The following is a 13,939-nucleotide window of genomic DNA, read 5'->3' as shown; positions in this document are numbered from 1 at the left end:
TTTCATAGGTGCTATTTGTGGTAGAGGTAAACTTAATAAGAAACGTTAGTGTATTTAACACAATGGTTAACAGTGTTGAGCGAAATATTCAAACTTGGAGTGATGTTAATGCGTGACAAAATGACCTAATGTCGAGACGCCATACTGACCCGGAGCAAACATATAGCACCATGGTCAATAGTTAAAGACACAGCCACCCATGGGGGAGACCTGGGTTTGAATCCAGTGAGGGCAACATTCATCACTTTTCATTTTGTAGTTGAGCTATCTGATGTGTTTTACTTTTTGTCAGTTTTTGATTTTAACAGTCCCAGTTTGGTTACATGCTCTAACACTGCAAACTTGATAACGTTTTTTTCATCAAGACAATGCTAGTATTAAATGTGTCTTAAAGCTCTACAGAATGAGAAATGTGTTATTCTGTTTTGGATCAGGTGCTTTTCTTGTATCCTCACAGATACAACTTTTATCAAAACCTCACCCTTGAAAAAAAAATAAAAAATTATATATATATATTTATACTACACACACAAACACACAACCGCACAGATATAAGCAATAACTTTGGAGAACTTAAATGTTTTGGGAGACAGGCCCCAGTAAATCATAAAATAACGGAAGATAATCAATCTTGTGTGTTGTGACCACATTGTGTCAATGCTGAGATCTCTCAACAAGGCTTCACAGAAGCAGCAAACAGAGCAGAACGGAGATAGAGAGAGAAAGGGAGAGAGGCTGAATGGAGAGAGAAAACCTTTAATGATAAAAACTGCCCGCTCACAGTGCGATAAATTGCAAGATGACACAAGTCACAGCACAACAAAGGGGGGAACATTGGATGGGGACCCTTCACTGAGAAATTGATGAGTTCATACTGGAGAGAATTGTCTGCGCAAGCCAAACTCATGCCCAGTACCGAAGCACGCCAGGATTAAGGCAGCACTTCATTTTGGTGCGGAAGCATTGACAGGATATGAGTACCCCAAGTGACTAATGCAATGCTGATGTCCGTATTCAACCAATCTTCCACCTCCTCTTTCAACATAAATATACATTGTCCCAAACATCTAATTTAGAAAGTGTCCATTTTGAATCATTAGATAAATAAAACATTGATTAAATGGGAGGAAATTTTGATTTCACTAATCTCCACAAATGTTCTTTTTGGAGTATTCCGTGTTTTGATTTAGCTCTCCCTGGCAAGGGATTGAAATATTGAATGGCTCATCAAACAAATCAAATGCACCAATTGAATGTTTGATCTCTTGAGGGAGATCAGCTCCCTCTCAAAGTCCTCTGCAGAAAATATGACAATAAAAGGCATGTTGTGGTGTGTGTACTCCTTTTTGATTTCCTTTCATCTGTCAGAAGTCACATATTTTGTACATAGGGAATTGAAAATGTGACATAAAATATTGACATTTTCATAAACAATGAATGTATCCTGCCAAATTATATAAATTTGAAGTTGATAAAATTGTATGTGATCACATTAAACTGGGATTTAAGAGGTAATTGAGGTTAGTAATAAAAAAATATTATAATCTTGCGGTTGTAAAAGTTCAGTTTCTGCTACATTGAGGTTTCACAAAGCATCTATGACTTCATGTCATTTTCAGATATACAGTGGGTATATAAAGTCACCACTCCATTTCAAAGTGTTCACCTTTTGTTGTCTTACAGACTGAAATGAAAACACATAAAACGTACTTTCCCATCTTCTTCTTTTAATTGCCAAATTATTTGCAAATTAACAGTTGACCACAACATCCAAGTACAAATACAATAAAAAAAAGTATTAAAATTGGAACAGTAAGATACTGTATCCTATTTGGATAAGTGGTATTCAAGCATAAGGTGGTTCTATCAAGTATTACCTCAGGGCGGTGCCCACTTATCCCAATAAGAAAACATATTCAGAGTTTTTAAGTGTTAGTTTTTCACTTGGATATTGTGGGTTGTGTGTTAAGAAAGCTGTAAAAAGTCTCATTGTATGTGTGGTGAATGTTATTAAAGGGGATGATGACTTTCTATACCCACTATATCTCAATTTACAGTGTGGTGCCTTAGTGTATTCATAACTGTCCTACGTCTTGCCAATAAAGAGATGGTGTATGCTCTTCTTATTGGGATAGTTTTCTTGACAAGTGGGACACACTTCTTAAATCATTTTAATGGGCGTACTTCTTGGTGGTGTTCTTGGTGAGGCCATTAGCTAGCTATCTCTGTGTATCTCCATGTCATTTGCCATTTAGGTAGCTGGAAATTAGGGAATTCCGTCCTTACTGTTTCTAATAAACTGTCCATTTCTGCTCGAGTCCTGCCATTTTGATACACATCACATATTATTGTTATACATTAAAATGCAAGTATTTCACTGCAAGGCCAACTACAAATGCAAGGTGTGCATAGGATCATGCTAATGTTTTTTAAGCTAAATTCTGGTCCGTGTTTTCTGTGTGTTCTTGTTTTGTCGTGTCCTTGTTTGGTCCTTCCTGTTCCCAGTTTAGTTAATCAGTTTATTCCTTTTTATCTGTGTTTAGCCCTCAACTGTTTCTGTTCTCCTTGTTAGTCTGTGTATTTAATTCTCGCATGTCCTGGTCAGTTATTGTTATATTGTTATGTTCTCCCGTCCTGTGTTTCAGTGTATAGTCTTTTGTATCTGTAGTGCATGGCACTCAGTTTTGTTTTCCCTTTGTCTTTATTAAAGCTCCTTCTTTGACCCTGCATTTGCCTCAGACTCTCTGTGAAATGACAGCTAAGACGTGTCTTCCAAAGTTTATAAAAAGCATGGATGTCATCAATTGCATCCACATTGCATATACATTTCTTCAATGCATGAAACTGTTCTTAAGGACACAATTTTGCATCAACACTTTTAAGTGTATATATACTGCCCCAGAAAATTGAGGGAACCCTTAAATCATACGTTGAGTCTTAATGAATGAAATACGTTAAAGATCCAAATCTTTACTGTACGTGGTGTAATTTGTTGAGAAAGGTCAATGGAAATCAAAATCACCAACTAACTGAAATCACAGGCTGTTCCAACTTTTTAATCACATTGACTCATAATGTGACTCAGTAGTGTGTATGGCCCACACGTGCCTGTATGCACTCCCGCCAACATCTGGGCATGCTCCTGATGACACGGCAGATGGTGTCCAGGGGGATCTCTTCTCAGACCTGGATCAGGGCATCGGTGAGCTTCTGGACAGTCTGTGGCACTACTTGGTACCATCGGATGCGTCCCAGAGGTTCTCTATTGGATTCAGGTTTTGGGAACGTGAGGGCCAGTCAATGGCATCAATGCCTTCGTCATCCAGGAACTGTCTACAAACTCTGGCCACATGAGGCTGGGCACTGTCCTGCACCATGTGGAACCCAGGGCCCACTGCACCAGCGTAAGGTCTGATGATGGTTCTGAAGGTTTCATCCCGGTACCTAACAGCAGTCAGGTTAGCACATGGAGGTCTTTGCGACCCTCCAAGGATATGCCTTCCAAGACCATCACTGACCCACCACCAAACCGGTCCTGCTGGATGATGTTGCAGGCAGCATAACGTTCACCATGAAGTCTCCAGACTCTTTCACATCTGTCACTTGCTCAGTGTGAACCTGCTTGCATCTGTAAAGAAAATGTGGCGCCATTGGCAGACCTGCCAATTCTGGTGTTCTATGGCAAATGCCAATCAAGCTACACTGTGAGGTCCCACTAGAGGATGTTGGCCCCTTATTCCACCCTCATGGAGTGTGATTCTGAAAGTTTGGTCAGAAACATGCACACCAGTAGCCTGCTGGAGTTTATTTTATAGGGTTCTGGCAGTGCTGTTCCTCCTCGCACAAAGGAGCAGATACTGGTCCTGCTGCTGGGTTGATGCCCTTCTACGGCCCTGTCCAGCTCTCCTTGTGTAACGTACCTGTCTCCTGGTATCTCCTCCATGCTCTTTAGACTTTACTTGGTGACACAGCAAACCTTCTTGCAACGGCACATATTGATGAGCCATCATGGTTGAGATGGACAACCGGTGAAACCTCAATGGGCTGCAGGTACCACCTCATGCTACCAGTGACACGGACACTAGCAAAACTACAGAACAATCAGTTAGGAAGTAATTGTCTGTGGCCACCACCTGCAAAACCATTCCCTTTTTGGGGGTTGTCTTGCTGTTGCCTCTCCAGTGTCACTTTCATTCGCACCAAAACAGGAGACACTGATTCCCAATTGCTCATGATTCCTAACTGGACAGATTGATGTCCCTGAAGTTTAATTGACTTGGTGTTATACTGTGATGATTACGTGTTCCCAAAACATTTTTGAGCAGTGTATATACAGTATGATTGAATAGTTTGGACAGACCTACTCATTCAGGGACATTTCTTTATTTCTATAATTTTTCACATCGTACTGGGTTGACCCCTCCACCTCCCCCGTGTTGTCAATTTCCTTGTCCATCTAGTTATGCTTCCGACCTGGACTAAGTTTAAATAGACTCTAGACTCAGCCCGCATGCATTTATTAATGATTACAATTGTAATCTTAATATGTTCACCCGGCACAGCCAGAAGAGGAGTGGTCACCCCTCTGAGCCTGGGTCTTCTCTAGGTTCCTTTCTAAATTTTGGCACTCTTAGGAAGTTTTTCCTAGCCACTGAAATTCAACACTACTGTTGTTTGCGCCTTGAGGTTTAAGGCCAGGTGTTTTGTAAAAGCACTTTGTGACATCTGCCGATGTAAAAAGGGCTTTATAAATACATTTTATTGATTGATTGATTACATTAAGTCCTGAAGTTTAGACTATCCAGAAAATGTAGTGAAGTTGCAAAAACCCTCAAGCACTATGATGAAACTGTCTATCATGATGCCCACCAAAGAAAAGGATGACCTTATTTTACCTCTGTTGCAGAGGATAAGTTAATTAGAGTTAACAGCCTAAGAAATCAACAAATAACTGCACCTCTGATTGCAGCCTAAATAATTAATTAAAAGACACATCTCAATATCAACTGTTAATAGGAGACTGTGAATCATGGTTGAATTACTGCCAAGAATGCACAACTCAAGAAAACCAATACGAATAACAGACCATGAGAAATGGAAACATGAGAAATGGACATTAAACCAGCGGAAATGTGTCCTTTGATCTGATGAGTCAGATTTCAGATTTTGGGTTCCAACCGCCGAGTCATTGTAAGATACAGAGTGGGTAACAGATGATCTCCACCCTGGGTCCCACCGTGAAGCATGGAGGAGATGTGATGGTGTGTACTTTGCTGTTGACACTCTTTGTGATTTATTTTGAATTCGAGGCACACTTGCCCACCACAGTATTCTGCAGCGATATGCCATCCCATCTAGTTTGTGTTTAATGGAATTATCATTTCTTTATCAAAAGGACCATGACCCAAAACACAACTCCAGGCTGTGTAAGGGCTATTTGACAAGAAGTGTGAAGTTTCTGCTTCAGATGACCTGGCCTCCACAGTCATCTGTCAATTCAGATGGTTTGGGATGAGTTGGACTGCTGAGTGAAGGAAAGAAGCCAGCAAGTGCTCAGCATAATGTGGAGGAGCATAAACTCCTCCAAGAAAGAATAATTGAATAATAGTGAATACGTGAAATAACACAAACATGTAAAATAGATTATTCAAAATATAACTGTATTTTGGATGAGTGTGTCCAAATATTTGACTGGTGCTGTGTGTGTGTGTGTGTGTGTGTGTGTATATATATATATGTGTGTGTGTATATATATATATATATATATATATATATATATATATATATACACACAAACAGTTGCGCTTGTAAGTTTGCATACCCTGGCAGAAATTGTGAACATTTAGCATTGTTTTTGAAAATATGACTGATCATGCAAAAAAATTATTTTATTTATGACTGATCATGTCTTTTATATAAGGATAGTAATCATATGAAGCCATTTATTATCACATTGATGTTTGGCTCCTTTTGAAATCATAAAGATAACAGAAATCACCAAAAAGTTTACATACCCTTGAATGCTTTGCCTTGTTGGACACACAAGGTGATACTCACAGGTGAAAATGGCTATTAAAGGTGAATTGTTCAGGATAGAAAGAAAAACCCACAGGAGAAATACAGACTGCTCTGGAAAAAGCTGGTGTGGTTATTTCAAGGAACACAATACGATGATACTGCTGCATGCTGCATGGTCTAGTTGCCAGAAAGAAGCCTTTACTGCGCCAATGCCACAAAAAAGTAAGAACATCTTCTTTGCCAAGTCAAATTTTCAGGTTTGCCCAACACCTGGTTGTCTAATGGTTAGATGGAGACCTGGAGAGGTCAACAAGTCAGTGTCTCGCACCCACTGTGAAGTTTGGTGGAGGATCGGTGATGATCTGGGGATGCTTAAGCAATGCTGGAATCATGCAAATTTGTCTTTGTGAAAGACGCATGAATCAAGCCAAGTACAAGGTTATCCTGGAAGAACACCTGCTTCCTTCTGCTCTGACAATGTTCCTGAACTCTGAGAAGTGGTTTTTCCACCAGGAGAATGCTCCATGCCACACAGCCAGGTCAATCAAGGTGTGGATGGAGGACCTCCAGGTCAAGACCCTGTCATGGCCAGCCCAATCTCCAGACTTGAACCCCATTGAAAACCTTGAATTTGATCAAGAGGAAGATGGATGGTCACAAGCCATCAAACAAAGCTGAGCTACTTGAATTTTGGTGCCAGGTATGGCATAAAGTCACCCAATAGCAATGTGACAGACTGGTGGAGAGCATGCTAAAATCAGGGTTGTTCCACCAAATATTGATTTCTGAACTCTTCCTAAGTTAAACATTTGTATTTTGTTGTTGAAAAATGTATATTAATTTGTTTTCTTTGCATTATATGAGATCTGAAAACAATGCAATTGTTATTTTCTACAAAAAATACTCTAAATGACTATTTCTATTTGGAATTTGGGAGTAATGTTGTAAGTAGTTTATAGAATAAAAAAAAAAACGTTTTATTTTACTAAAACACATGCCTATAAACAGTAAGTGAGAAACTGATTATTTTGCAGTGGTCTCTTAATTTTTTCCAGAGCTGTATATGTGTAGATGGAACTGAAAACTGTCAATTCCATGTTTATATACATATAAAATGGTTGTTCATTATTTAGTATAGACATGTTTACTTTTGTACTTAATATCTGTCCTAGTAGGCAATCATTGGAATGGTAATGGTTTAAATATGTTACGGTTAGGTGTGAATGCAGGGACAAAAATGTTTGCTTGTTATTGCCTAGCTTGCTTGCTTCTCAAAATGACACCACTTTTGAGAAGGCCCCAGAACAGATCGGCATGAGACCTTAATTTATAAGGGGTCTATTCTTCAGGACTAGTTTTGTAAACCTTAAGTCAGTAAACCAATCCCCATGCCTTTCGTTTTGGGGATATAAACCAGAGTGGGGTTTGGAGAAGCTCTCTCTTGCATTTTCCTCCCTTCTGCTTGCATCTTTGCTCTTGCAAACATATTGAATCATGGCACCTGACAGTGGGTGGGATATATTAGGCCGCAAGTGAACATTGTGTCCTCAAAGTTGATGTGTTAGAAGCAGGAAAAATGGGCAAGCGTAAGGATCTGAGCGACTTTGACAATGGCAGAATTGTGATGGCTAGACCATTGGGTCAGAGCATCACCAATACTGCAGCCCTTGTGGGGTGTTCCCTGTCTGCATTGGTCAGTACCTATCAAAAGTGATCCAAGGAAGGAAAAGTGGTGAACCAGCGACAGGGTCATTGGCGGCTAAGGTTTATTGATGGGAAGTGAAAGCTATAGGAAGAAGATAAGCCGGCGGAGGCAGTGTGATGCTTTGGGCAATGCTCTACTGGAAAAAATGTATGTGGATGTTACTTTGACCATCTACAGTACCTGAGCTTTGTTGCAGACCATGTGCACCCTTCCATGGCAATAGTATTCCCTGATGGCATTGCCCTCTTTCAGCAGGATAATGCGCCCTGCCACAAAGCAAAAATGGTTCAGGAATGGTTTGAGGAATACAGCAACGAGTTCAAGGTAATGACTTGGCCTCCAAATACCACAGATCTTTGTCCAATTGAGAATCTGTGGGATGTGCTAGACAAGCAGGTCCAATCCATGGAGGCCCCACCTCGCAACTTACAGGACTTAAAGGACCCAGGCAATTTTGGCACAAAACCTTTAGAAAGCTGAAGATGAAGTTCACCTTTCAGCATGACAATGACCCAAAGCACACATCCAAATCCACAAAAGCATGGCTTCACCAGAAGAAGATTAACATTTTGGAATGGCCCAGCCAGAGCCCAGACCTGAATCCAATTGAACATCTGTGGGGTGATCGGAAGAGGGCTGTGCACAGGAGATGTCCTCAAAATCTGACATATTTGGAGCGCTTTTGCAAAGAAAAGTGGGCAAATATTGCCACGTCAAAATGTGCCCTGCTAATAGACTCCTACCCAAAAAGACTGAGTTCTGTAATAAAATCAAAAGGTGCTTCAACAAAGTATTAGTTTAAGGGTGTGCACACTTATGCAACCAGGTTATTGTGACTTTTTTATTTGTCCCCCTCAAAGATTTCAGTTAGTTTTTCAATTGAATTGTTCACATTATAGGTCACATTAAAAGTGGAAAAGGTTCTGACATAAACCTGGCATTTTAACAGGGGTGTGTCGACTTTTTATATCCACTGTATATAATTCTACAGACACAAAAAAATCCCACCAGGTCCAACAAACACATTCTCTATAGGTATTTATTCCATTTTACCAACATCTCCTGATTCCATCAACCTGGGCATGCTCTTTTATACATCAGAAAATGTATCTGCATGAAATTGTTGTCTAGACACATGGCTACTGAATCATATTGCATATCAGAACAGTTTTTGTTTTTCTCTTTAACCCTGAAGTCTTCAGGATAGAGTATTAAAGGGATATTTCACTGTTTTGCATGCTAGATCAAATTGTCCACATACTTAAAGTGTTCAAGCAGCATCTAGACAGCTGTTTTGGTCAATGTTCCTTTTCTGAGATGTATTTGGCTCCTAGTAGCCATGGCTGATCACACTAAGAATAAATACTTCAAAAACTACACCACCATATCTTGTCTTTGATGTCTATAAAGGCCTATCAATATAACACTGCTACTTCCACTGTTACAGTCATGAATCTGTATCACTTAAAATGTTTATGTCCTGTTTTGTCTTGAAACTTATTCCAAAAAAGTTATGTTTGCATTGACATATATAAATATGTATTGTCACACATAAATATTTCCAATATTTGGGCTGCACAACTTCTGGTAAACATTTGTGGAGTCTCCTTTTATGCACCATGACACTCAAGGCATTTTCATTGTAATCTTAAATTATTTTCCATATTTGTTTGGAAATGTTACATAGGTCCTTAAACTCCATAATAAATTGCAAAACGATCTATAAAAAATCTTTCAAAATCTTTAAAAGAATTGCTGTATTTATGTTAACTTTGTACATACCTGGAAATTAATAGAAAATGAATGGCTTAGAAATGAATTTTAATGGGAAACCTCACTCCAGGCTAATACAAAACACAATGTATTTCAAAACAGGTGGTTTGGCATCAATATCCAATCACGATACCCTTTTAAGTAACAACTTCACCTCCAGCCTTACTTTATGTGCAATTGATTGAATTTATGTTAGTGTTTCTTGCATTGCACTCTGGCAAAAAGATTAGTGTATAATGCATTACTCACTGCCAGACACAACCAAGAAACGTCTGTGTTCACTACCTGAGCATCCATTCAATATGTCTTTCTCTTACATTTTCTCCACATCACACTGCCCTGCCCGTTTGTTATCAGTTCAGCAGAAAGGCACCAGTGAATCAGTTACATTAATTGGGCTTCAATTCAAATGGCTTATATCCATAATAAATGAAATTACATTATTTTACCAGAACACATTAAGTTTAGTCAAATTTAGTTGCAATTAGGTTTGCATCGTTGGGCAAAAATATTGCCAATTTGGGTTAAAAGAGCTTTTTCAGCCTTTTTGTTTTGTACTTCCAATGCCTCATTCAATTCACTAGATTATTGAAACCCCAAGGACATTCTGGCCCATTTAACTGTTCTAGTTGTTTTTCTGTCTTATAATGTATACTACAGGGTAATTTGCCAAATGGGCATGGACAAAGGGTAACATAGGTATAAAGTTAACATGTATTTAAATATATTTAAAAATAATATGCTTCTGTACAGTCACATTATTGTTAAAACTCAGTTGCCAGTTTATTAGATACACATGTTAGCACTGGGTTGGACTTCTTTCAAAACCGCATTAGTTCTTTGGGGCATGGATTCTACAAGGTGTTGGAAGTGTTCCATTGGGATGTTGGTCCCAGCTGATGTGATCATGTAGTTTCTGTACTGTAGATTGAATGGCAGTACATTCAGGCTGAGAACAGCCCGTTCCATTTCAGCCCATATACAGGTGCTGGTCATAAAATTTGAATATCACCAAAAAGTTTATTTATTTCAGTAATTCCATTCAAAAAGTGAAACTTCTTCTATATTATATTTATTCATTACACACAGACTGATATATTTCAAATGTTTATTTATTTTAATTGTGATGATTATAACTGACAACTAATGAAAATCCCAAATTCAGTATCTCCGAAAAACTTTTTGATGATATTCTAATTTTATGACCAGCACCTGTATTGGTTGATATCTTGTCATAGGCCACTCAAGTAAACTGAATGGGATTCGTCAGACAAGGTCATATTTTATTCTCCTAAATTGTGCACTGTTGGTGAATGTGTCCACTTTACATCAGGTTGCCAAAATGTCCAGCAGATTAGGCCTCTTCTAGTCCATCAGGTATTGGCCCTGTAGTATTGGACGCATATTCCCTCTCCATAGCAAGTGTAACATCCTCTAACACAAATAATTTTAATCAAAACCGTATTTTCTAGAATATAAATGAAATTATCCTCTGAAAAGTCTCTCAAAGGCATGACATTAAATGACACTACTAAATATGTCTATTCTATACAGCTCTGGAAAAAATTAAGAGACCACTTCACCTTTTTTCTTTCCCTTCCAAAAAAGTTGAAATGGAAAGTTTTGAGTGAGGAATAGAAGTTTTCAATTTGCAGTGGTCACTTAATGTGAACCCTTCTGTTCCTCACACAAAACTTTCCTTTTCAACTTTTTTGGAAAGGAAATAAAAAATATATATATTTGGAAAGGTAAGTGGTCAATAATTTTTTTACGGAGCTGTAGAATATGAATCCAAATATGACATAGTCAGCTACATCACAGTAACTTATTTTCATTTCTGAAACAATTGATGCACCAGTGAAATTGTTTGAATGTACCATTTGTGTACAATGTTAACAGAACCTTCACAGTAGTCTGTCAGCGATATTATTTTTCTCATTCTTTTGCATCAATATTTTCTAATTTGATTATATTCAATATTACATTAAATATTTGCTGATCCAATGGATTCAATGGAACGCAGAGGTCTTGAAATTGAAGCACACAAGCATGTACATATGTTTTTTTCAATAGAGGTTTTACATAAAAAGCATGACAAAGCATGAAAATAGGAAAATTGTCATAAACAATAATCCAAAATAGTATTTATTTTATTTTTACGACTCTCAGATATGCTCTCAGATTTTTTGATTATCTATTTTGCTTTCTACTAATACTTCCTACATTGTTATTATATAGAAAATAGCAATAAATATTTTCATATTTGATTGATTTGTATATCCATAGGAGTTATTAAATAAATGAAATTGCACCAATACAAATTGTATTATTGTTAAACAATATAATACATTAACTTATTACAAATTTGTAATAATGCAAAAAGATGACAGAGAAGAGAGTTGAAGGGTATGTGGGGTCTTTTTTCCTCCAGAGTTGAGTGGGAATGGAAATTGTCAGAGGAATTGAGATGGGAGGGAGGTGGAGTTGTTTATGTATAAATGAGAGATAGAAAGAGACAGCCTGGGGCGAGGATTTGTCTTGTCATAGTGAGACCTTTAACTAAGTCCTGTATTCTGTCAACATGATTCTTTCACACAATTTCCTTCCTGGTGTATCAGAGACTCGTAGCAGGCCATTAAATGACATGGTTCAGACCCTGCATTTGAAGACCTTTGAGGCTTCGTGGAGGCTTGGAGATTTATTCACTAATATTCCAGACAGGCATTTGTGTTTTTAGTATTCCTCAGTAGGTTACCCAAGTCAGGATAAAGAAATCTAATACATAAAACACTAAGTGTGCTCAAAGGCACTTCCAAATGAACATGTTTGGCTTCAAAACTCTGTAGATACGATGCAGTGCATAATGATGTCTCCATATTGTCAGATCTGTTTCCCAAGTAACCTATTAAGATGCCTACATGAATAATCAGGAGTACAAGAGGTGGGGTGTTAAATTGCATTTTACAATTTATTTTAAAATAGCCTAAGCTACTTGACAATTTAATTTACTGAACCATATAGTAAATAAATGCAAGAAAGAATTAAAAAAAAAAAGCCTTCTAAAATAACCCTGAAATCTCAATTATTGCTTACACCCTAAAAAGGTTTTCAGGAGGATCCATTAGACACTCCACAAATTAAAACCTTGGGAATTGCAAATTAGGCTTCATACCAAACAATGATTAAACAACACCCTAAAATGATTTACTGTAATACTACTGAAATGTATTCCGGACACAGAGAAAAAGTATAAAACCCTGAGCACTAGGCAAAGTCTCTCTCATCACTACCTGGGTGGATGTTGGAGAGGACTGTTAAGTTGTGGTAGTCAGCGAGGGAATGTGTTGTCTTCCAACAAGTATTTGTCAGCAAATGCTAACTCGCTGAACAAGCAGTGTGTTAAGAAGCAGAAAGCAAGCCAGCATTGGCGGACTTGCTGCCTTCTAGATTGCCGGCTAGATTGTAGCCTTCTCTTAAACTTGCTATGGAGTTGTTGGGTTGGAGTTGTTGTGTTGTCATCAGTTTTCTCTTTTCAACCACATTTTATTCCTTAAATTCTGTTGCCTTGGCATGATAATGGAATGAGGATTTTACTTAACCCATTACGTGTGGAGTTCCAGCACAGAAGATGCTTAGAGGCTGACTTGGGGCAAAAAGCACAACAACGGCTTTTAACTGGAACTGTTCAATGCACCGTTCTACCATGTCATTTAAAATGTAAAAAATATCAATGGGATTTGGCTACAGAAGTGTAGTTTCTTAGCAAGCTCCAATTGCGTTCACAAATATTGAAGGAAAAAGTGTGCAGCTGAATCAGGAGTAGTATAGGAGTATATTATCAACATCACCAATGAACCACCAAAGGCACACCGTGTCTGTTTTCAAATTAAGGAAGATGTGGATTTTGACCTTTTTTTGCCCCAAGTCGGCCTTTAAATAATTTCCTTAGTTTCCACAGCTGAAGCTAGTGTATCCTTGCCCAAACTACTCTACTGCTGTTTGAAAAGCATAAAGACAGAGGAAGTCTGGCAATGTTTGATAAGGCTCTGTAATGGTAATAATACCATTTTCAGGAAACTCATTAATTGAGAGTCTGGGAGTAATTGCCACGTATCCTGCGGGCGGACGATGTTAATGCTGACGACTGTCAAACTGACAAACAACAAGTTGTGGAATATGGATTTTTTTCCTTGCATGTGTTAATAACTGTCATCGGCGCATTGCCAAAGGAAACTGTCAAGATGGCATCAGTGATAAAATGTTAACATGTGACAAAAGGCACCTGCCCGGGAGAACAACAATTCAATTTAAAATTGAATTTGTAAGACTGTCACAAACCTTTTTCTTAAGCTCAGCCGTAGGGAAAGTAATATTGATTAGAAAGAACAGGTTGAAAGTTTTCTTTACTTCTTCATCATTTGTGGGCCTCAGAGTTTTATCACA

Source organism: Esox lucius, chromosome 17 (genome assembly GCF_011004845.1).
Source record: "Esox lucius isolate fEsoLuc1 chromosome 17, fEsoLuc1.pri, whole genome shotgun sequence".
Classification (NCBI taxonomy): domain Eukaryota; kingdom Metazoa; phylum Chordata; class Actinopteri; order Esociformes; family Esocidae; genus Esox; species Esox lucius.
This window is presented reverse-complemented; position numbering follows the sequence as displayed.